Below are 23,780 nucleotides of genomic sequence, written 5' to 3'. Positions count from 1 at the left end.
ACCGCTGGCCTAATGGGTGATGAAAACAACCAACCTCCCCCCCTCCAACCATAATGACCAGTTGGCCCATAAGATCCAAGTTACACCAGTGCAACACGTACTTGTATTGTTATGAATTAAGGTCTGACACATTTTGAAACGCAACAAAGAATGAAATCGAACTTGTTTAGCTAGAAGATTCTCGTTCACGTATTTGCATAGAATATCCTTCAGCCAGAATATAGGTGTCTCAAGATGCATTTAATAAAACTGAATTTCTTTTAACTTGGCAGAGCGTTTCAAAAACTCAGCACTCATGCGCAAGACGCTGAAAAAAAACCAGCAAGACGTGTTTACAACTAACAAAACAGCACAAGCAGTCTGAATAGTCCCTTACACATATGCTGAGGTCCCCTGGTTGAGAATCACTGGTCTATAGAGTAAGCAAATTTGAATTTTTGTTTACCCTAATGTGGCAAAGGTTTCATGTTCAAGGTGAAGGATCTCAGAGAGGAAGTCATGGTCTATCACCATTCTGACAGCGATATCACCAGGGATTACATCGTCTTCTGAGTCACGGATGTTCGTCACAGCATCAGACACAAATTCCCTATATTCTTCCAAAAGATGACACCCCTCCTTTTTTAATCAATAACATTGAGGTCCATGAGGTGGCTCTGTTAGGGTGGAGGAGTACATGCTTTTACTTGGATTCCAGTGATGACTACATTCAGTATCAGCTGCTTTTCCCAGAGCTGGAGAGCTGGTTAAAAGAACTCAACATGAACCATGGGTTATATTTCTGTCAATGAAAGAAGAAAACAGAAATTAAAATAAATGTATTGGTACAATTAAATAACTTCTAAATTTGATCAGATTAAAAGGGGCTAACCCAACCCCTATTGATGTGTCTGAGGTGACTTACAGTACGTTAACAGATATTAGATAATATCATGTCATCCAGGTGTGCCAGTGAATAGTTTCCTGTAGAGGGACCCGTTTCAGGGCCTAATCTACTACAGACACTCAGGGGAGTAAATGTTTGAAGACTCGTTCGATTTCATACTGTCAGACATCCATCAGCCTCCAAATCGCTCAGGAGACATGTACGCCCCACAGGGTTCCCACACTTTTTGACTAATGGAGTTCCATGACCTTTCCTGACATTCTTTTTTATTTTTTAGACAGATTTGCTAATTAATCGATTAGATCAATTTGTGAACCACTTCAAGTGATTAATTGAAAAGAACCAACTTAAATAACGATTTGCACACAATTCAGACCACACTGTAGCTTGCAGCCAAGTTTTATTCTACCCGAGTGTAAAATTTAGTTGATTCATATTTTAAATTTTTAGCTTATATTTTAAACTCGAAAAATTTATTTTATTATAGAAATTTTAACATTTCTATAAATAAAAAAAATTGTAAAAATCTTAGACATTTTATTACAGCTCTTATTAAAATGCATATTAAATTTCATTAATACAGCTTTCTATCTGCATGTTTTTAGATCCTACCTGTGAACGATGAGCCTCCACAGTTAGTCTCAGATTTGAGGGCTGAACTCTCCTGCAAAGAGGGAGGTCAGGTCCAGAGCACTGTGGAGTATATGTCTGCTACAGATGCTGACAACGAGGATACTCGGCTAACATACATGCTTGCCAGAACACCAGCACGTGGGGTACTACAGCAAAATGGGGTCACCGTGGACAAGTTCTCCCAGCTAGATGTGCTCAATGGACTCATCTTCTACCTGCGCATTGGTTATTATTGAGACAGAAGGCTAGTTGTGTAATATAATGGCAGTGATAACAAAATTTTATTGTCACTTTAGTTAATGTGTCTTATGAAAGAACAAACTATAACAGTAATTTTTACAATTGAAATTAACATCATTGTAATTTAACACACATTATGTAGTAAAGCATTACCAACCAAAATGTACTTAAATGTCAAACATTTACATTTATTAATAAGGCTTTTATGCAATATACAAATATTCAAAATAATAATTAACATGAAAATAAACAATGTAAATGCATACAAAAAGCAGGAGTATGATTTACAAGACATATACACAAAACAAACAATGGGCCAAGTATTGTATTAGCAGTATTCGCCATTAGGACTAGGTAAAAATACAGATTTTGCAATGCATCATGATCTTGTTTGAACATTCTCGAAATCAATTCTTAAAACCCAAGATAAATTTTTTTTCCCTCTATGCACAACCCTCTACAATGTGAATAAATCACTCACATATATGTCCAAATTTCATGCTATGGGACTAAAAATGTCTGTGATTAGCCACTGGCTGAAAACGGTTCAGATTTCAAATCACCCGTGATGGAATTAATGTCCTTTCTGTTCTTTATAGTCAGTTGATGGTTAAAAACAACAATAATACAAAATAAAAAAAAATAATCACCAATTGCACAGATGTGCAAAAAAACAAAAAACAAAAATGTGTGTCCTCTCTCGTTAATTTGCGCTCATTAACTGATGCTGGTAGTCTTAAAAAGACAGTACCAATTTAGCACATGTACTACATATTAATGTAAATACTTGAAAATAGTACAAATTATGCATGTAAATAAAAAAGATAAACATGCATCAAACAATATATATGCAATATAATATGCAATTTCAAGAAATGTAAAGCTAAAATATGACCAATATGATGAAAAACTAATAAAATTATAATTTGTAAAATCAATATATTTGAATTGTACCTAGAAGGGTTTCCTAGAAGGTCCCTTTATAATTAACAGCATTAGCTGACAAAAATGTATTTCATATGTAAGCAAAATGGACAATAAAATATATGGATATTTCTCCTCCCCTTTTAAAAATGTATAAGCCTATTTATTTTGCTATCCTAACTATGCACAATTATATTATAAATTAAATGTTATTATGTGCATTTAACATAGTTTTTCCCTGCTCTCCACTAACAAATCAGAACAGAACTGCATTATATTTTTGGGTCGCAACCCACCAGTTGAGAACCACTAGAGTAACATTATGATTATAGAATGTTCTGTCTACAACTACTGTGGTCCAATGAACTTTCCCATTAGGTGTTGAGATTGGACCTGATCCTGTCTCAGACACGGTCACTCTCATCGTGTCAGATGGAGAAGCCGGAACAATGGATGCTGTACCCCCACCTGTCCCCCTGCATGGCACGCTTCCGGTCTATGACCTCAACTTTACCCTGGTGCCTGTCAAAAACCAGTCCCCAACCATAACACTGGGTAAACCTTGTATAACTGGGCCTGTAGTTCTCTGCCAAACAAATTTGTTTGTAATCTCTAATCGCGAATAAAATCCAGTGCGTTTCAAACACTGGCATTGCTTTGTGTTGAGGGACTGAATGGATTAAACAAAATGCTCTTGTTTAATCCAAATTTGCGCAAGCGCTGAAGCCAAGATGGGGATTTAATGCTAAATCCCAGGCCTAGAAAAAAAACGTAACAGTTATCAATGGAGAACAGTGACCAGAGCAAGACAATGAGCGAAAGGCAGCAGCTAGGTGCCAGTGAGACATCCACAGAAAGTAGCTTGTCGTTGGTGCATGCAGGGCAGCAGACGTACACACAGCTGGTTGGGATTATATAGAGAGGAGTGTGCAGAGAAAATATCCACATTCCCATGAGGACAGCAGGGATACAGAAGACAATAGACAGTCCCACAATTGGAAAAGATGATGCGTAACTTCTGTCACTGCCAAGATATTTCTCTCATTCAATCTCGGTTATAATTCTCTAATTCGGTTAATTCCAATCACAAAAAAAGGAGGATTCTCTTATATTGCCACCTTGTACCAGGTCTTGGCTGGTTTGCAAGAAAATATAATCATTTAATTAATTTGCATTGAATAAAGCCAGGCTGGTGTAAGAGCATTAAGCAACGGAAAATGAAGGGAATCCAGCTTTCCCATTTCTCTTGCTCTGGAATGAGTTATCACTTTTACTTCAGACTGCCGGTCATTAATCGCCCCCCCCACCCCTTCAAAGTTCTATCCAAGCACAACCTCATCAGTGCCCATTCTCCATTCATTATTTATCAGTGCTGTAAATGTAAGCAGATGCCAGTAAGCATTGGCATGATGGCTTTATCAACACCCAGGTGGCAGCGGCTGGGCGAGAGCCGAGAGTGAGAGCAGAGGAAGAGACAGTGTTAGTGGGGTGGCATAGCAGGCGTGAGGCAAGAGGGGAGAAAGAAGTGCCTGTAAATGAGAGGGAGAAAAATACTGGGACGTGTTCTTGAGAAGAAAAAATAATTAATAAACAGACTCCTGTGAAGACACTTTCACCTCACTGATATATTACAATCTGGTGGTGGAGCAATTTCAGTGTCATTCTATAATTACTAATTATGAACTCTCTTTGATTTCCACCAATATTACAGCTCTTGCTTTAAGCTGTATATTTTTCCATCAGGTGGCATGTTTGAGGTAAATGAGGGCTCCAGTGCATGTGGTGTGTGGTGGGGTGTTGGAAGCCACTGATCTTGACACCTATCAAGACCAGCTCATTTTTCACTTAGTGACACCACCACAATATGGGTCCCTAGAGAACACTCTTCCTTCCCCTGGCTTTGAGAAGTGCAATGCTGGACTAAAAGTGGGTCAGTAGTATTCTCTAGATCCTTGTCCAAAATTTCAAACAACTAATCAGATTTTAGGGCTAGATTTAGGGTTCTTGTTAGGGTTAGGCTTAAGGCTGGGGATAGAGGCTCTGTATACCATTTTTCTCAACCTATCTTTCTAATTTTAGGGGTTGGTTATGGTTAGGGTCAGGGGTTAGGTTTTGGACATTTTTATTGACAGGAATGTTATTCCAGGGCAGGACTGGGCGATATGGCTTCAGAAATTATATCTCGATATTTTTCAGCAAATTGATGATATTCCATACATAACTTGATAATTATGTTTTTGCTCTGCATCCGGAGGCCTTTATCCCACTCGAGCTTGATCAGCCTGATTAGGGGCCGGGTGTACAGCATCACGGCCCGGCCCCGCCCTCCACCCTGCCATGGTTGATTTTTTTTTTTAAGACAGAGGAATCATCATTTCGCCTAAACAGTCATTGTAGCCATGTAGAATTAATATTACAAACACATTAAATAAAAATCTAATTAAAAATGATGAAGGCATGTTTCCCACAGTTTCACCAAGTTAACACAAGGGAGAGTAAAATGTAATCATTTTCATTGATTTGGACATTTATACTTATATTTAACATACAATCACATATGGAAGCTTCATAAAAATCTTATTTACCTTCATATATTTTTACTAAAACTTTTTCTTTGTGAATGAACAAGGTGAGCAAAAACTACTTCACTTATGTTTTGGAAACCAGATGAATATTGCATAGTACTAAATTATTACTGTGGAACACAGTCAAGTTTATTATTATAATACTGAATAATTATTATTTTCAGGATAAGATTTGTTAAAGATAAATTAATATATTTCTGAACTATTTACTTCACCCTAAATTGGGGTTTACCAGGAGCTTTTATCATGAAAAGGAAAGTGCAATGTTTGTTTGACAGTTATGAGTTTCGCATCTTGTGAACCGCTGTCAAACTCTCCTTTACTGTTCCGCATTTGTAGATTTGTATAATAACTTTATAGCAGTTACTAATGTTTGGAATTGCACGAATGCTTGAACTGGCAGTACTTCACAATGCAGGTGAACTGCGCTAAAAACACTAGCCCATGAGCCCCAATGCCCCCACGCGTGCACACAGATCTGCGCGTTGCCGATTCATTCTGAAGTGCACACAGACCATGTTTATCTGTCTTTTATCGCAACCTTTTGCAGTTTAATAATCATATATGATCACATCTCCATTTTGATGTTATTTTGATTAATTATACAGCCCTGAAGAATTGTGAAATTAGTCTACTGGTGCACTCTATGAAACCTAATAGCCAAATAAAAGGCTCATTAAAATCATCGCGATATTCACAATATTGTTGAATTTTATATCATCAGCAAAATCATTGTGATTACATTGTGGGTATTCAATGTATTGCAAAGTCCTATTCCAGGGCCAACAAAATGTTGATCCAGGAGCATGTGATCCTTGGCAAAATCACAGTGACCATCATAACATTATTTAATACATTTTATTTTATTTTCTCCCCAATTTGGAATGCCCAATTCCCAATGCGCTCTAAGTCCTCGTGGTGGCATAGTGACTCGCTTCAATCTGGGTGGTGGAGGACAAATACCAGTTGCCTCCACGTCTGAGACAGTCAATCCACACATCTTATCACGTGGCTTGTTGAGCGCATTACTGCAGAGACATAATGCGTGTGGAGGCTTCATGCTATTCTCCGTGGCATCCACGCGCAACTCACCACACACCCCACTGACAGCGAGAACCACATTATAGCATCCACGAGGAGGTTACCCCATGTGACTCTACCCTCCCTAGCAACCTGGCCAATTTGGTTTTTTAGGAGACCTGGTTGGAGTCACTCAGCATGCCCTGGATTCGAACTCGTGACTCCAGCGGTGGTAGTCAGTGTCTTTACTCACTGAGCTACCCAGGCCCCCATTTTATACATTAACCAATAACTACACCTAAAATCAGAAGGAAATGATAGGTTAATAAAAATGTTGTTAAAGCCCTCATCGTAGCCCTGAAACTTACCCTAAAATCTGATTGGTTGCTAAGAATGTTGTTCCTGGACCAACAAGAATGTTGACTTATGAACATGTGCTTCTTACCAAAATCACAGCCAATACATGTGCCCATCCTGATACACTATTTTCTACTTTTCTACTTTTCCACTTTAATCTAAGATCTCAGCTTTGACACAATTTACTTTCTGTTGTGTCATCTCAGCCCTGTGCAAGGGTACTTTGTATAAGACATTCCCTTTCAGACCACTAAGTCTGAATGTATAAACAAAGTTTCTTTCATCCAGCTCCACCTCAGTTCGGGGTTTATCAACTATGTCCAGTCAGTGCACCAGGGTGTGAAGCCTACAGCGGATTACTTTACCATCAGTGTCAGTGATGGGATTCAGAGATCAGCACCATTACCCTTCCACATCATCATCAACCCAAACAATGAGATCCCATCACTGCTACTTGGCAACTTCACAGTAATCAATACTATTTGGACAAGCTCTGACATTAAGACCAAAATAATAAGCAAGCGAATATTCCACAAACTTTTTCCCAGACAAATTTCTTATTGTCATTCCTTTTTGGCTCTCAATTGATCATGGGAGGAATGAAGGACCTCAGTCCAGATATTCTAAATGAAATGGACATTGATATTCCAGCGGATACTCTTACCATTACCATTGTGGTTCCCCCCCAGCCCATGGAACCTCACGCAATGACATATACAGTCTTGAGGAGTCATTACAAAAACAAAAGCCCCGAGGTCCTTCAAAGAACCTTGGCAATCCAGTCTTTCGCAGTCCAGGATCTCCAGCAAGGTGAGCCAGGAGCTTTTCCCCTTGACTCTCTTTTTGCGAGATTCTAGGGTACCACTCTCTGCTTGTCGAGGACAGTGTCCCTTTTCTTGGTCCAGCCACCCTTCTGTGCCTTCCAGAGGGCACTGGTTTGTTATCACTGAGGGTATCCAGGCTTGCAGAACAGATGGTGCAGGAGACAAAGGTCACAAAGCCCCTGTGGTGCTTCTGCTTCATCTGCAAAGTCTTTCTAAATGCTCTCTGCGCAATTAAGTCACAGCCACTGTGCATGAGGTACTTTGAGACTGCACAGCTTTGCTTGTTAGTGAGTGATAAAGAGCTGTACAAACATAGGTGACCAGGTCATTGTCAAAAGGGAGAATGTTCATTGGTGTTATTCTCGCTATTAATTTTAGATAGATAATTTTAGAGTTCTGAGAGCTAGCGGTAGTAGTCGAAGTCCAATTTTGCAATTTAAGCAAATATCAAGGAGCTAGCCAAGTTACTGTTAGGGGCCATTCACAAGAAAGCATTTTTGCATCTAGTCACGGTGTTGTGCAATTGTTTTACCAAGTAAGCATGCACTTGATGGACATTTTTGACTGTTGCACCATGTCTTGCTGTTTTTTCCTACAAGTTATGCATAGGAGCGCCACGTTTTTTAGATGCCGTGTCAAGAAAAAAACTCAAACTTTTAAAAACATGTCTGCAAGGCATCAGCATTCTGTTCTATTCGTAGCTTTTTTTAGTGCAAGAAATTTCAAAACCATTCAATCGACCTTCTCCCAAAATATTCATGACATTTCTCTTTCTTGTGCTAATCCATAGGAATGAAGATCATGTATTTGCATGATGACACAGAAACCCTCAACGATGCTTTCACCATACAGCTGACAGATGGTGGGCACACAGTCCAGGGGACTGCGTGTGTTCACATCATACCAGTCAATGATGAAAAGCCATGGCTACTAAAGGAAGTATGCCCTGGGAAAAATTCAGAGCCAAAAAGGCGGATGAAAGTGAGAATAGGAGGAGGGAATATAGTGGCAGAGACTGGACAGGAACAGAAGGGGGGAGGATGATCTTGGATGGGTTTTAGTGAAGGGGGGTCAACCCAACCTGTCCTGCACATGTGGCTGGGGAATCTGTGTGACCGAGTGACTGGAAATTAAGTTACATACAGTAAATTGCACATTTTTATTTCACCCTTTTCCTCTGAGATCAGCATGTCCCTGCATTGGCTAAGGGTTTGAATGTAAACTCCACAACAGCAGAAATAACGTGTCTTTTTGGCAGATGCCTGCTTCCTTGTTGTAATGTCCTCATGGACTATGATGAGGCCTGTATGCCTTCTTTTCCTCTACAAGCAGCTGGCTTTGGCTGTTTGTGTATTTATTTATTTAGGATTCAGGATTCATTTTAGCATGCAGACTTGGCATTGGTACCTCTGGTGTCCAAAGCATCTTGCTCTTTGTGCTCAGAAATGCAGGTGTTGAGGTGGAGGCCTTGGAGAGGAGAGTCATCTCCAGTGTAGTGCATGAGGCAGGGGATCACGACACCCCCCGCAACCAACTTCTCTACATACTCAATGCAAGTCCCAGATTTGGCCTTCTTCAAGGGTTAGTAAGTATTGGTAGTCTTCAAATTTGTGTGATATACATCTTGAAGAGACAGTAATGTGATGACCCATGTTTTCTGTGATTTCCTGCAGACAGAAGCTGGATGGCTTGACCTGAGGCCAGGTCAAAATTTCACCCAGGAGGATGTGGAGATTAACAGTCTATGGTACACTCACTCCACAATTAGCGGTTTCAAAGGTCACAACAGATTGCACTTTATTCTTAGCGATGGAGACAACAAGACACCTCTGCAGAGTTTCTTCATCACAGTTCACACCATTCAAAAGGGTAAGTTTAATTATGAACAACATAGAATAACTAGAAACCTAGTAGGAACTCTAGGCATGGGTCAAATCCAATGCTTTTAACATTGGCTTACAACTTTCATATTTATTTTTCAGTCTTGTAGCAGCACCAGGGTTATGACAGTTAAACAAATTGTCATGACACTGACACTACAAATTTTGTCCAGTGATGTTATAGAAATTAAAATAGTGACTCTTAGTTTATCCTAGTTCTTGTTTTTCTCTTAAAATCCAAGGAAAACAACTTTGTTGACAGTTTAAATCTGTGCATGTATAATTTAAAACACTGGCACCCCCTATGGCCAAAATGACTTTGCCAGTTGGGTGAACATGGAAGGCGTGGCAGCTATTGTCTTCTTGGCTCTGTTCTAGCTTATCCTGGAGGAACAGAGGTGAGAATGTTCTGGCACCAAGGATGAGCCACCTTTCAACGCCTAGCCTGAATTATTAACCGAGCAGATGCCAAAAATCTGTAGTCCTGCCCAAAGATCCCAGTACTCTCCCTTTTGTCACAACCAAATCTCACACGACATCAACAAGCTTGCACTTGCACGCATTTTTGTATTCTTCATAAATTTGCATTAAGCCTCATTAACTAAAGTTTCTTTACCCTTAGTAATAAACAATTATTACGTAATAGGGATCATACAGTAAATGGATGTTTTCACATGTTCATTTGTAGTATATATAAACAGAATATAACACCTCTGTAACCCAGTTGACCTGCTTACCGTGCACAGGCGACATTGCCCTCCTCACTAAACCTGTGACTTTGATGGAGGGAGAGAAAGTCATCCTTACTACTTACATTCTGATGGCCACAGACAGTGGAAGCAAGTCAGATGAACTCATATACACTGTGCCCGTCCCTCCTGAACATGGACACCTGCACATGGTCCAAAGTCCAGGGGTTCCTGTGTTCTCCTCCTCCCAGATGGATGTGGCTGCCAACCAGGTATGCTACACTCATGACAACAGCTGTCCGTGATTTCTTCAGATCTGTGGTTTTTTTATTGATTTTTTTAGATTATAATAAGGCTGCATTTTCACTGCAAGAACAAATGCAAACTGATATTTTGATACACATCTCAAGCAATAACATTTGTTCCATGCAAGATATCAGTAAAACAAAAGAAATCTGACAGTGTATCAGCTGCCATAGCGGTCATCTACTGTATTGTCTAGTCCAGTCAATAGGAGACCCTTAAAATAATGAATAAAAACTAATATGATGGCACGGTTTTAATGAACTAAACATATATTTAAAACTCTGCAATCTGGTCTAGCCCAAAGATGGCAACACCTCAGTCATTTCAAAACAAGATTAGAGATTATGTAAAACCAAGAAACAGGCAAAAAGAAAGATCATATTTGCTTCGTTTGCATGGTTTTACTGCCAATTTGGCAGCAGGCTGACTTCAGTCAGGGCGTACAGCTGACTTGTGCTGCCTTTCTCATGCGAATCTATAACTGGGTTTGTCACCCAAAACTCTGGCTTGTTTTCACCACTGGGTCATCTGGGAGCAAACAAACCTTCCCGAGCCAAGCCTGACAAGGGGCGGGTGGCCTTTCAGTGAGACTACAAAGCACACTGTGCCAATGTGTTCAGTCAGCACAGCATGGGGCAGTATGGGGTCCAACCGCAGTACACAGACACTACAGCATTGTTCATATGGGAGATGGTGCACTTTCAATTAGCCATTCTAACACAATCGCAAGAGACTGTTGAAAAAGGAGTTCTCAACAACTTCACGAAATCCAGTCATAAAATGGAATTAGCCTAACTATAAAACAGAAATTCACAAAACTTGACCTGTGGGTTAAAATTAATGTATGAATGCACACTTAATCAGCGAGATTATTAAATCGCAAAAGACTCCGTTTTATATAAATAAAATATATCGTCTGCATGTGCTGTGTGCTTCTAAGTGAATGTGCAAAGACGTTCATACCCTGAAAACACCTCATCATGAGAATCACGCGTGTTTTGCATGTTTGTAGTTTGAAATGCACATCACATGCAGACTATATATTTAATTAAATCAAATCCTTTAATTACACTAGGTCATATTGCAAACTGCTTATCTGGAGGTGAGAAACTGGCAAAAAACAAAAGTATTAGATTATGCTGTGAGGATGTGATAGAAGCACTTTATTTGTGACTGAATTTGCATGTTTACATGCACAGAAATATGCTTATAAACACCAAAAATCAGCAATGTTATCAAAACCCGACAACAAAAGAAACTTGCATTAAATATAATCAGATAATTTCCTGCTTTTGACGTCAAAACATCAACAGGTATGCGCACAACACTTGCGCGCGCTGGATAAGTCTGTAAGAATGGCAGTTAAATCTACATGTTCTGACTGTTTTTTGCTTAAACCTTTTATGACCTTACCCCGATAAAGGAAAATCATTTTAAGCGTAATATAGATAGGCCTAGTAGGTTTAAGAACATGCATGTAAACCTGCTCAAGTGATTTCTGCCATAGAAAATTAATAATTAAAGTTGCTTTCAAAATCCAGTGACATGGGCATGATGGGTGACTTACAGCAAATACAATGGTTGAACTAGTTTTTATATCTTTCCAGCTTGTATTTGTGTAAATGCCAAGCAAAAAGGCAGCTTGCGATAACAGATCTCCAGGATCGGTAAAGACACCGGAGCATAGGGCTGCAACTAGTGATTATTTTAATAATCGACTAATCTAACGATTATTTGAATGATAATTAGACTATTCGGCAATTATTGCAATGATTAGTCATTAGCTCTTAACCAACTATTCAGCTTGTGCCCTAACTTAAAAGGTTGTATTAAACATGCTTGCTAACAATACAGAGGACAAAATAATTTTTTAAAAATACAAACTGTGCCGCCTCGTGCCACCCCCTGACAAGATGCCGCCCTGGGTAACTGCCATGTCGCCCATGCCTAAATCCGCCGCTGGCAGTTGGTTATGCGTTGCAAATGTTCAAATGTATCACCTTACAAGTCATGCGCTAAGTTAAAGTGTTTAGATGTCAAAACAGTGCGATAGATGTCATAACAGAGCTAAGTGTTTCTGAACTGATAATCTGATGTATTACTTGTGATTTGTGTGAAAGGGAATAAAAGTTATTGTTGTTTTAGCACCTCGTGTTGATTTCACTAGGAAAATGCTGTGATACGTACCACGAGCCATGTAAAAATCATTTTGCAAAAATAGCAGGTATGCGTTTCCAAAGAATTTTGAGAGACTGTGGTGGGTGGACCTTGGACCCTCTAAGGGGGTCCGGGCGCATGCTCCCCCAAAAGAAAAGTGTGAACATTTTAAAGTTAAATGCATCAATCTGGTGCACTTTGAGAGCAAAATTAAGAGGCTAGATCTATGAAGAACTTGTGCTCTTGTAAACAATTTTGTGCTCTAGTAGTAATTTAATCATAAACACACTGGTTGTACAGATATGAATGGTGATGACATGGCAAAAAAGTCACACCCACAAAGCATGGTAAACGAGACCGAGTTTAATGCAGTTCAAAATCTGAACTGAAACAAGTCTGACCTACTGCCCCTTTCTTTGCTACTGCCCCTTTCTTTGCTGTCAAAATCACCTGCTGTCCCTCCCTCAGGGGAGGTTGTCTCCCCTGCTGACCCGCTGCCCCTCTCTGAATGTCTGTCCCTCTATGAGAGTCAGCTGAGGCTGTCTCTCCTGCTGCCCCTGCGGTCTCTTCTGCTACCTGGAGAAAATGTCTCTTCTGCTACAAAGAAACAAGTAACGTTCAAATTCCTCCAGTTTATTTCTTGAAAAAACCCTATGAATAATCTGTTTGGCTTTTGACTTGCCATCTAACTATGCTAGCTATCCTAGCTAGCGACCTCAGTAGCTGTTTCTTCCTCATCTGGTGGTGGACTTCGCTCCCTCTTCTTGAAATATTTAAAAATGCTCATGATCTGAAAATCAAGGGTACAAACATTAAGCTTAAAACAGTAGCATTACTTAAACTTAATTAGTTAACATTACAAATAGCCTAATCAGGGCTCGACATTCAGCACTGTAATGTGCTTGTCCTCTGGACAAGTAAATTGGTCATTCACTTGTCTGAGTAAAAAAAGTTACTTGTCCGGAAAGAAAAAAAGGACATTTAAGTTACATGCTCAAGTAACATGTCAAAGTTTATGTTGTGTGTTTCCTAAAATTATGACTAATGCACAACCTAATAGTGTACCTATGCAATCAACTCAATTCTCTGTGACAGAAATGTAAACTGCACTGGAGGCTATTGTCATATGGGAATTATTTTATCACGCATGGTAGTCAAATAAACAAAAGCCTCCATTGCCACCATTAAAAGCAGTGACGCACATAGTTCTAAGGAATGAGATCTACTTTTTCCATCATGTTTTTGCAGCAAGATCTACCATATACAATATAGGCTATACATTAACACAATATCAAAATTTCAGTAGTCTTTAGAGCCCGACCAATATGGGATTTTTGAGACTGATACCGATTTTAGAGGGGGAAAATTCATGATTACCAATATGGTGGCCGATATAGCTAATTTTTGAGCTGGAATGAAAACAAACCTTTTCTATGTGGATTGTGCGATATGACTATGCAAAAGTACTCAGAAGGCTGCTTTCTTAAATATTTTTATCAAAGAATATTTGACATTATTATTATACACTGTCAACAAATTCTAGAAAAGAACACTGATAAAATAAAGAATAAAAACACAATAAATAGCTAAATAAACATCGTACTGTATGTTCAGTATCAGTCAGTTGCTGACCATTTAAATAAAGAATAAATAAAAATTATAGCTAAATAAAAATCAGTACTGTATGTTCAGTATCAGTCAGTTGCTGACCATTTCAATAAAGAATAAATAAAAATAAAATGAATAGCTAAATAAACATAAGTACTGTTTAGTATCAGTCAAATGCTGACTATTTTAATACTGCCAGTCAATTAGGGGCAGGCTGTAAAACAAGAAGCATTTACACCTGATGAGTCAAGAGATAAACAGCGGCAGTGGTATTACACCGTATTCTGCTATACAAGTTCAGGGGAAACTTTCAATGGTGGAAAACCACTTTTAAATATTACATTTTGTAAATGCAATGACTGGAATTGTTCGGTTTAAGGGGGTATCAAACTGTGAATCCTGAATAAAACAGTCTGGTGAATACATGTTTACACATTAGCTTCCACTCAGCTGAAAAGCAATAAAAGTAGCTATGTGGTTAACTAGTTAGCTATAAGCTTGTTGTCACAGAGTAAAAGATGGAATTTATTTATTTTCCAGCATTGCATCTCACCAAATAGGTAACAAAGTAGCGTGAAATCAACACTTAACAGACACAATCCACCACCGCACCGTTGTCTGCTGAGCTGCAAAAAGATGCAATGACAAACTATAGCTGGCTAACATAGCAAACAGATGTGATAAACATGAGTGACATGGTTCTCAGGGACAGGGTTAACGTTATATTAGTTATATTGAAAAGGGAAATGATGAGGTCATTGTTTATGAACTTTTCAATATATATTTCACAAACTAGTTAGCAACTTGCCGTGAAGACACCGCTTAACTCTGCACTGCTTAACACCGATAAATCGGTCGGGCACTAGTAGTCTGTAGTGAAATTTGACAATTCTCAATACCAGTTTCAATACCACAACAAATAATAACACTACCTAATATGTTAATTATCGAAGAATGTTAAGTAATTATTCAAGACTAGTAAACAGTCAGTAATAAAATAACAAAAAACAGCAATGAATAGAAATAGATAAATAATAGAACAAAAAAATACAAATTAAGAAAATTCAGTGCTTTCTTTTACAGCTTTAAAAGTTTTAACAGCAGTAGGCTATTCAAGTAAACATTCAGAATGAAATGCAACATAAAACTACTGTTGGTCTTTACTGTACGATTATAATTAGAGCCCGACCGATATGGGATTTTTGAGACCGATACGATACCAATTTTAGAGGGGGGAAATTCACAGATTACCGATATGGTGGCTGATATAGTTAATTTGGTATTCTTTTGACTGGATTTGCTAGATTCCTGGCTTATCTTTGCTTTGTATGAAACATAACTAGAAACTATAGCTGTTAAAAAAAAAAAAAACGCAGTGGAAAAAGTACAATATTTCTCTCTGAAATGTAGTGGAGTTGAAGTAATAGAAAATGCCATGGTAATACTCAAGTAAAGTACAAGTACCTCTAAATTGTACTAAAGCACAGTTTTCTTGCTTATCAAAACATCATCAGCAATATTTCGCTGTTAATAACAAAACAGTCACAAACAATAACTCATGGTTCGCTGTTACCGTGTCAAGAGATAAACAGCGGCAGCAGTGTTACACCGTATTCTGCTATACAAGTTCAGGAGAAACTTTCAACAGGGGAAAACCAGAATTTTAAATATTACATTTTGTATATGCAACGACTGGAATTGTTCAGTTGAAGGGGGTGCCAAACTGCAAATCCTGAACAAAACAGTTTGGTGAATACATGTTTATACATTAGCTTCCACTCAGCTGACAAGGTATGAAAGTAGCTATGTGGTTAGCTAGTTAGCTATAAGCTCGATGTCACGGAGAGTAAAAGATGGACGTTGTATTATTTCCAGCATTGCGTCTCACCAAATAGGTAACAACGTAGCGTGAAATCAACACTCAAGAGACACAATCCACAACCGCACCGTTGTCTGCGGAGCTGCAGACAACTTGGGTCAAACATTTTAGGTAGCCTTCCACAAGTTTCTCACAATAAGTTGCTGGAATTTTGGCCCATTCCTCCAGACAGAACTGGTGTGACAAGTTCAAATCCAGGGCGTGCTGAGTGAATCCATCCAGGTCTCCTAAGCAACCAAATTGGCCCAGTTGCTAGGGAGGGTAGAGTCACATGGGATAACCTCCTCGTGGTCGCTATAATGTGGTTCGCTCTCAGTGGGGCGCGTGGCGAGTTGTGTGTGGATGCCGCGGAGAATAGCGTGAAGCCTCCACACACGCTATGTCTCCACGGTAATGCGCTCAACAAGCCACGTGATAAAATGCACGGATTGACGGTCTCAGACGCGGAGACAACTGAGATTCTTCCTCCGCCACCCGGATTGAGGCGAGTCACTACGCCACCACGAGGACCTAGAGCGCATTGGGAATTGGGTATTCCAAATTTTGGAGAAAAAGGGGGAGGAAAAAAGAAAAGAAAAAAAAGAACTGTGTAACTGAGTCAGGTTTGTAGGCCTCCTTGCTCGCAACACGCTTTTCAGTTCTGCCCACAAATTTTCTATCGGATTGAGGCCAGGGCTTTATGATGGCCACTCAAATACCTTGACTTTGTTGTCCTTAAGCCATTTTTAGAGATATGCTTGGGGTCATTGTCCATTTGGAAGACCCATTTGCGACCGAGCTTTAACTTCCTGGCTGATGTCTTGAGATGTTGCTTCAATATATCCACATAATTTTCCTTCCTTATGATGCCATGTATTTTTTGAAGTGCACCAATCCCTCCTGCAGCAAAGCACCCCCACAACATGATGCTGCCACCCCCATGCTTCACGGTTGGGATGGTGTTCTTAAGCTTGCAAGCCTCACCCTTTTTCCTTCCAAACATAACGTTGGTCATTATGGCCAAACAGTTCATTTTTTGTTTCATCAGACCAGAGGGCATTTCTCCAAAAAGTTATTAAAAAGATATGTCCCCATGTGCAGTTGCAAATTGTAGTCTGGCTTTTTTTAAGGCGGTTTTGGAACAGTGGCTTCTTCCTTGCTGAGCAGCCTTTCAGGTTATGTCGATATAGGACTCGTTTTCCTGTGGATATAGATACTGGTCTACCTGTTTCCTCTAGCATCTTCACAAGGTCCTTTGCTGTTGTTCTGGGATTGATTTGCACTTTTTGCACCAAACTACGTTCATCTTTAGGAGACAGAATGCGTCTCCTTCCTGAGCGGTATGATGGCTGCGTGGCCCCATGGTGTTTATACTTGCATACTATTGTTTGTACAGATGAACGTATTACCTTCAGACGTTTGGAAATTGCTCACAAGGATGAACCAGACTTGTGGAGGTCCACAATTGTTTTTCTGAAGTCTTGGCTGATTTCTTTTGATTTTCTCATGATGTCAAGCAAAGAGGAACTGCGTTTGAAAGTAGGATTTTAAAATACATCCACAGATACACCTCCAATTGACTCCAATTAACCTATCAGAAGCTAATTGTCTAATTGCCTAAAGGCTTGACATCATTTCCAAGCTGCTTAAAGGCACAGTTAACTTAGCGTATGTAAACTTCTGACCCACTGGAATTGTGATATAGTCAATTAAAAGTGAAACAATCTGTCTGTAAAAAACTGTTGGAAAAATTACTCATGTCATGCACAAAGTAGATGTCCTAAACGATTTGCCATAACTAAATTATAAAATTGCGCACTCTGGATTATTTTCAACTGCAGAATAAGAATATGAACTTTGTAATAAGTGACACAGGCCTAGCCTATCACAAATATAGCCTGTTGTTTTTTCGTTACTGACGTTTTAATCAGTCTGCTTGTCCGGACGGGCAAGTAAAATTCTCTTTCACTTAAAAAATCCACTTGTCCCGGACAAGCGTTAATGTCGACCCCTGGTTACATGATGAGCCAACTTGCTCCTGAGATGCTGAAAATAATTACGTTGTCAGAGCCTCTGGTAATAACGTTAACGTTAGATAATTAGCTAACGTTAGCTAGCTAGATATAACTTTACATACGTTATACATTGTTTTCCACGAAAAGCAGCCGGATATGTCAGTCAACATAAGCAAGGAGACTGACAGCTAACATCGTTAGCTAACGTTAACGTTCCCTAACTTAGCTAACATTAGATTAACGTTAATCTAATGTTAGCTAATGTTAACGGTCCCTAATTTAGCTAACATTAGATTAACGTTAATCTAATATATAACCGCTGCAGTAAAGTTATCTGTTTGCATGTTGTACATTGATAATGATAAAATTGTGTTTGGACGAGTGGATAACTGCAGTGGATACTGTAATGTTAGTTAATGTTACTTACCTCAAACGATGTTGTGTCCTCAAAATGCCTTGGCGTCTCGGATGCAGCTAGGTGGTTCCAGTGCGTGTGAGCATACGCGCGTACAGCGGGTGGGGAGTGACTGGGAGTGAGAGATGCTTTGCAGAAGCAACGGCGCAAAACACCATGTTAGAGATCTTTTATGCTATTATGAGAAGTGTAAAAGTATTTTCGGTTCATTGTGGAACTGTAGCCGGACAATTAATGCTTGGTAATTCACGGGAAACACCATTTCTATGAGACTTAGTTGTTTATAAAGGAAGTGTTAGAACATATCTGAACCTTATTATTAACAAAATTCTGACACAAAATTTTAACTCTCAGCTTTGTTGTCAGCAGTGGTGTGGCATCCAGAAGTGGGACGATTCTATTTACTGTGGAAAATAGTGACCGTATCCCACCCACCCTGAGCATCAACAAAGGCCTTCAGCTCACAGAGGGCACTGTGAAGATCATTTCCACTGATGACTTGAAACTGACTGATCCAGACACAGCTCTGGAGAATATCACCTACAACATAATTCAAAGCCCACAATATGGCAAGTTGCACTTCCTAAGCCCCGTTTCACACATCAAACATCAACAACATGGATCTCGCTTACCACCATCTTAATGGGCGAGCTTAGATTGACAGGTTCACCTTTCAGCCCAATGATAGAACTAATGAAGGTTATTTAGAGTATGGACAGCTGAAGAATGAGTTCACTCTTTCAGAATCAGTGTTCACTATAAAGGTAGACTGCTGACATCTCATATAAGCACATTCAACCACAACCAATGAACATAAAAATGAGAATTCCTCATAAAGGAATGCTACACGATTGAGGCATAAAGCATTTACATGTTTCCATTGACCAGAATCTACACCTCTGATTGTTTATTTCTTGTGGCAATAATTTTGAAACGTGTGTATTTTAATGTTTTTGGACTGGCCCCATTCACTTTTATTATAATATTTTATTATAAGACAATTAACATTGTGCCACAAATGCTACTGACTGAGCTTAACTTGTCTTAAATAGTAAAACCTACTAAAAAAAAAAAAAAAAAAAACTCATAAAACACTGATTTTCATCAGGCCCTTTCAAAAATATACAATGATAAACAACTAATGCTGTTGTTACCAAAGTTAAGTTATTGTTAATTAATCTCCTTAGTATGTAGTTTTGTAAGAAGCTTTCAGAATATTTATAATTATGTTAACATTTTGTCCTTATCTTTTGTTTTTTCATTTTTTAATGACTGTGGTGTTAGCCTTGTTTTAGTGTAGTAAATATATCGCTATGGTTACCAAGGTAATTTTATTACAAGGGGATTTAACCATATTTATTGTTTAATTTTAGCCTACTTAACGCACTGTAACTGTCAAGTCAAGGGCTTGCATACTAACCAGTTAGCACAGCAGGAGAGTAGCGGGTTAACAAAGCGCTCCCGTTTGTATTGCATGTTAAACAGAGAGGCTTTGCTGGCCAGGTGCGCGTGCAGGTCCGGTGCCATTCACCATGTCATAACGTCGCTCCCTCGAGGCCTGCGACACAATTTAATATTCTGTAAACGGTCAGCAAGGCGGCAAACGCGCTGGCCGGCACATCCAGCCTTGTGCCACCGAGAGAATGGCTCTCCCGCCCGCACAGGTGTACCTGCTGAAAACTTTGTTCGCGTCCTGAGGGAGCGCGCCCACCATCACTTGGCTGAACTCGCGCACTGCTACCCTGAGCCAAAACCGCGTGCTTGTCTAAACGCGCGACCCCTGAGACCCGGATGGTCATAAATTATATCCACCTCTCTTCTCACGCAAAAAGAGCTTTTCACAGACTGTGATGACGCGTTCCCGCCTTATTTAGCAGCGTAAATCTATCAAACTTTTTTATGTTGTCATTTTTTTTTTAAATATTGGGTGTGAATTTATAACATTATGCTTTGTGTTATATTACCCTGGAATTAGTTTAAAAAAACGAATTACAACAGCTGCGAGGGGGTTTCTATTACAGCTGCTGAGAGTGACAGTAAATTTGCCATCTTCTCCCATTTTACTGTCTTAATCCACAGCTCTCTATTTTTTAACTCTTCTGGAAAGTCACACAATAAAATAATACAATATATAGTATAATCATTTATGTTTAGAATATAGTAATGTATTGTTTATGTAGTTTGCTTATGAAATCTAATATTTATACTTAATTGATATGAACTTTTCTTTTAAAAATAAAATTTGAAGATCCACAAATTCAAAGCACGTGTTTTTTATTTATTTATTTATTTTATTTTATTTTTTTTTCGAATCTTAAAAAACACCTAAATGAATAAACAACAAAACATATTGAAATAAATACAATTATTTAAAAAAATATTCTTATTAATAATTCAAGTTGAACTAATTTTAAATATAATAACACAATAAAATAATAAAATATATAGTAATTTATTATAATTTATGTTTAGAATATATTAATGTATTAATCATGTATTTTGTTTATGATATATCATATTTATAGTTATTTTATTTTATTGATATGCACTTTTCTTTAAAAAAATAACATTTGAAGATCCATGAATTCAAAACACTTGTTATTTTCCAATCTTAGAAAAAAAAAAACTGAATTCTCAGTCTAAAATCTCGTTTTACTGTTAATAAAATAAAATAAAACTCTTCTAATGTAATAGATAAATAAACAAAAATTAAATAAATACCCTGTTTGTCTAAAAATAAAATCATTAGATAATAAAAAGGCAAACTGAGTTTTAACATTTCTAGACAATATTTTTTTTTTTTTTTTTTTGGCTACAGTAAGCAATGACTATAAAATGCAAGTGTTTTCTGTTTGTGATACTGTAATGCTTCCCTCTAGTGGTAATGTAAAAGTATTGCAGTTTCAATGACTTCTCTTTAGCTTGAATTAATCTAATTTCCTTACACAGATAGAGATACTGGATAAAACACTTCCCAGTGTTGTAAATAAAGGGATTCCAAGTACTGTGGAGAATCTTCCGGATGGCAAACAGGGCATTTAAATCACCTCCAAAGAGCTGCAAGCCTCAGATCCAGACAGCCCAGATGACACACTTGAGTTCACAATCACAAGGCCTCCACACTTTGGTTACCTTGAGAATGCTCTCACAGGCAAGTGCATGGGTTATGGTGTGGGCTGTCTTTATAATATGCATAGACTGTGTCCAAATTTTAATGTAAATTCTTGGTCATTATAGGTGCCTACATTAAAGGGTGCTTTATACAGAAAGATATGGACCAGAAAGCAGTGCGCTATGTCATACTTACTGATATGGAAGTGACAGCAGACAGCTTTGAGTTCCAAGTCATAGATCCTGCAGGAAACAACATACTTCCAGAGGTGTTTGTACTTTTATCATTTGTTTTGATTACAATACAGAGCCTAAACCAACATATGCACAAATGCAACCACTGAACATTAAATGCACACTTAGTAACCTCCTCTACTGAATTTTTTTTTTACAAAGTTTTAAGAAATGTAAAGTACTTTTAGCAAATGTTTCTAAATAGATGTAAGTCTGCATGAAGACTCCAGTCATATCAGTTGCCTAGAGAAAGCTATTTTATTCTACATAGGGTGTATTTAATAATACTAATAATTTTAGTTGAATACTTAATTTGATATCATTGATAAATATTCCATTCTTTCTAGTACTAAACTTTGCATTTTGTGAGTTTTCAGTGCAAAGAAGACAAGTTGATACAGCAAATAAAGTAGTTGTATACTTGACAATTGAATGACTGACTCACATTCTATTGGAATTCTGGACAGTATAATTTCAGATCCTATGTGATTTTGACTTTTTCAACTGCCAAAACAGGATGGAATTCAGGTGGTCTCGTGTGGAGCTGTCGGTTTCTTTTTACCGTTTTTGTGAGAATGTAGGAACTCTAGCCATGCAGGTGGTCCGCAGTGGGAATAGCAAAGATCCAGCATCATCAGCATACAGGTGTGGTTTACTACAGTATAAATAAATATTAAACCAATAATGAAAATTCTGTAATCATTTACTCACCCTCATCTCGTTCCAAACCCATATGACTTTCTTCTGTGGAACACAAAAGAAGATATATTACAGAACGTCCAGATTGCTCTTTTCCGTAATGGAGACTGGGGCTGTCGAGCTCTATAAAGTAGTCTAAATGATTTGCATTTGATAGCTTTGATAGCTTTGTATGAGGAATGCTACAGACCAAAATGTAAGACATTATTCAGTGGAAATGTTACTAGTGAATATTCTGGTACCCTGAAATTAACATCATTCTCCAGTTACTGAAAGGGCCATACCCTGTCTGACATTTTGGATCAGTTCGAATGTGTTACGTTTTCATGCAGCGCTACTGATAGCATGTTGCACGAGCAGCCTCATAGACAAGGGTTCTGGTCCTATGGAAACCAGGAAGTAATCACGTTCACATAAACAATGGTGAGTGCAATTCGGAGGTTTTTACTCTATTGTTTGTTAAGTTTAGGGTTTGTGTTAGGCCGTATGGTTAATAAAATATGCATTTCTGTTGACTGTATTACATAATTTACAGCTAAATGGACAATTCGCTTTAGCGCCACTCTGTGGACATTTCACCCACTGATACATTTAACAACACTTCCAACTTCAGCCACTGGGGGCAGTGATTCAAATTTCGGTAAGCACAGATCGATTTCAGCTGACGAACGTTCGACCTACTGTCAACAAATTCACAGTAAGCTCAGTCATGGAAATGTTCCCCTCCCTAGGTCATGCCAGGCTTGACATAAATGATGTCGAACATCTTTGGTTCTCGCATCTTGTCTTGATGCGGCATATTTAAATTGAATAATATTTGAATACATGTGGTTTGGAGGGATGGGATAAGTATTGCTTTTTTTCTCCCAGGTAGAAGAGGGAACTGCCAAAGTTGGGAAAGATTTCACTCACAGTCCTGCCAGTCTTATACAGTTTGATCCAGGTGGTTATCACCTCAAACTTCTGCTGTTTCCATTTACTTTGATTCTTTATCTTTGTACACGAATATGCTAATGAACCAATTTACCTTTGTCTTTTACCTCAAATTTAACCTACATTTACCTCAAAGGTGATGGGCTTGAAGAGAACCATGAGAAATTTGAGGTGGTTTTGAAGACTCCAAAGAATGCTGTTTTGGGACAGCAGTACAAGGCCGCAGTTGAGATTGTGGATCCTAGAAATGGTAAAATCTGACTACCACACATGGAGTCGCAAGTTCAAATCCAGGGTGTGCTGAGTGACTCCAGTCAGGCTTCCTAAGCAACCAGTTGGCCCAGTTGCTAGGGTGGGTAGAGTCACGTATGGTTAACCTCCTCGTGGTCACTATAATGTGGTTCTC

At 38.6% G+C, this 23,780-nt stretch overlaps 1 pseudogene; it reads left to right on the top strand.

Annotated features, from left to right (window-relative positions):
* Positions 1–23,780, top strand: part of LOC127438902 (FRAS1-related extracellular matrix protein 1-like) — a 39,111-nt pseudogene that overhangs the window by 12,129 nt on the left and 3,202 nt on the right.

Source organism: Myxocyprinus asiaticus, chromosome 50 (genome assembly GCF_019703515.2).
Source record: "Myxocyprinus asiaticus isolate MX2 ecotype Aquarium Trade chromosome 50, UBuf_Myxa_2, whole genome shotgun sequence".
Lineage (NCBI taxonomy): Eukaryota > Metazoa > Chordata > Actinopteri > Cypriniformes > Catostomidae > Myxocyprinus > Myxocyprinus asiaticus.
The sequence above is the reverse complement of the archived record's forward strand: the minus strand, read 5'-3'. Positions and strand labels throughout refer to the sequence as shown.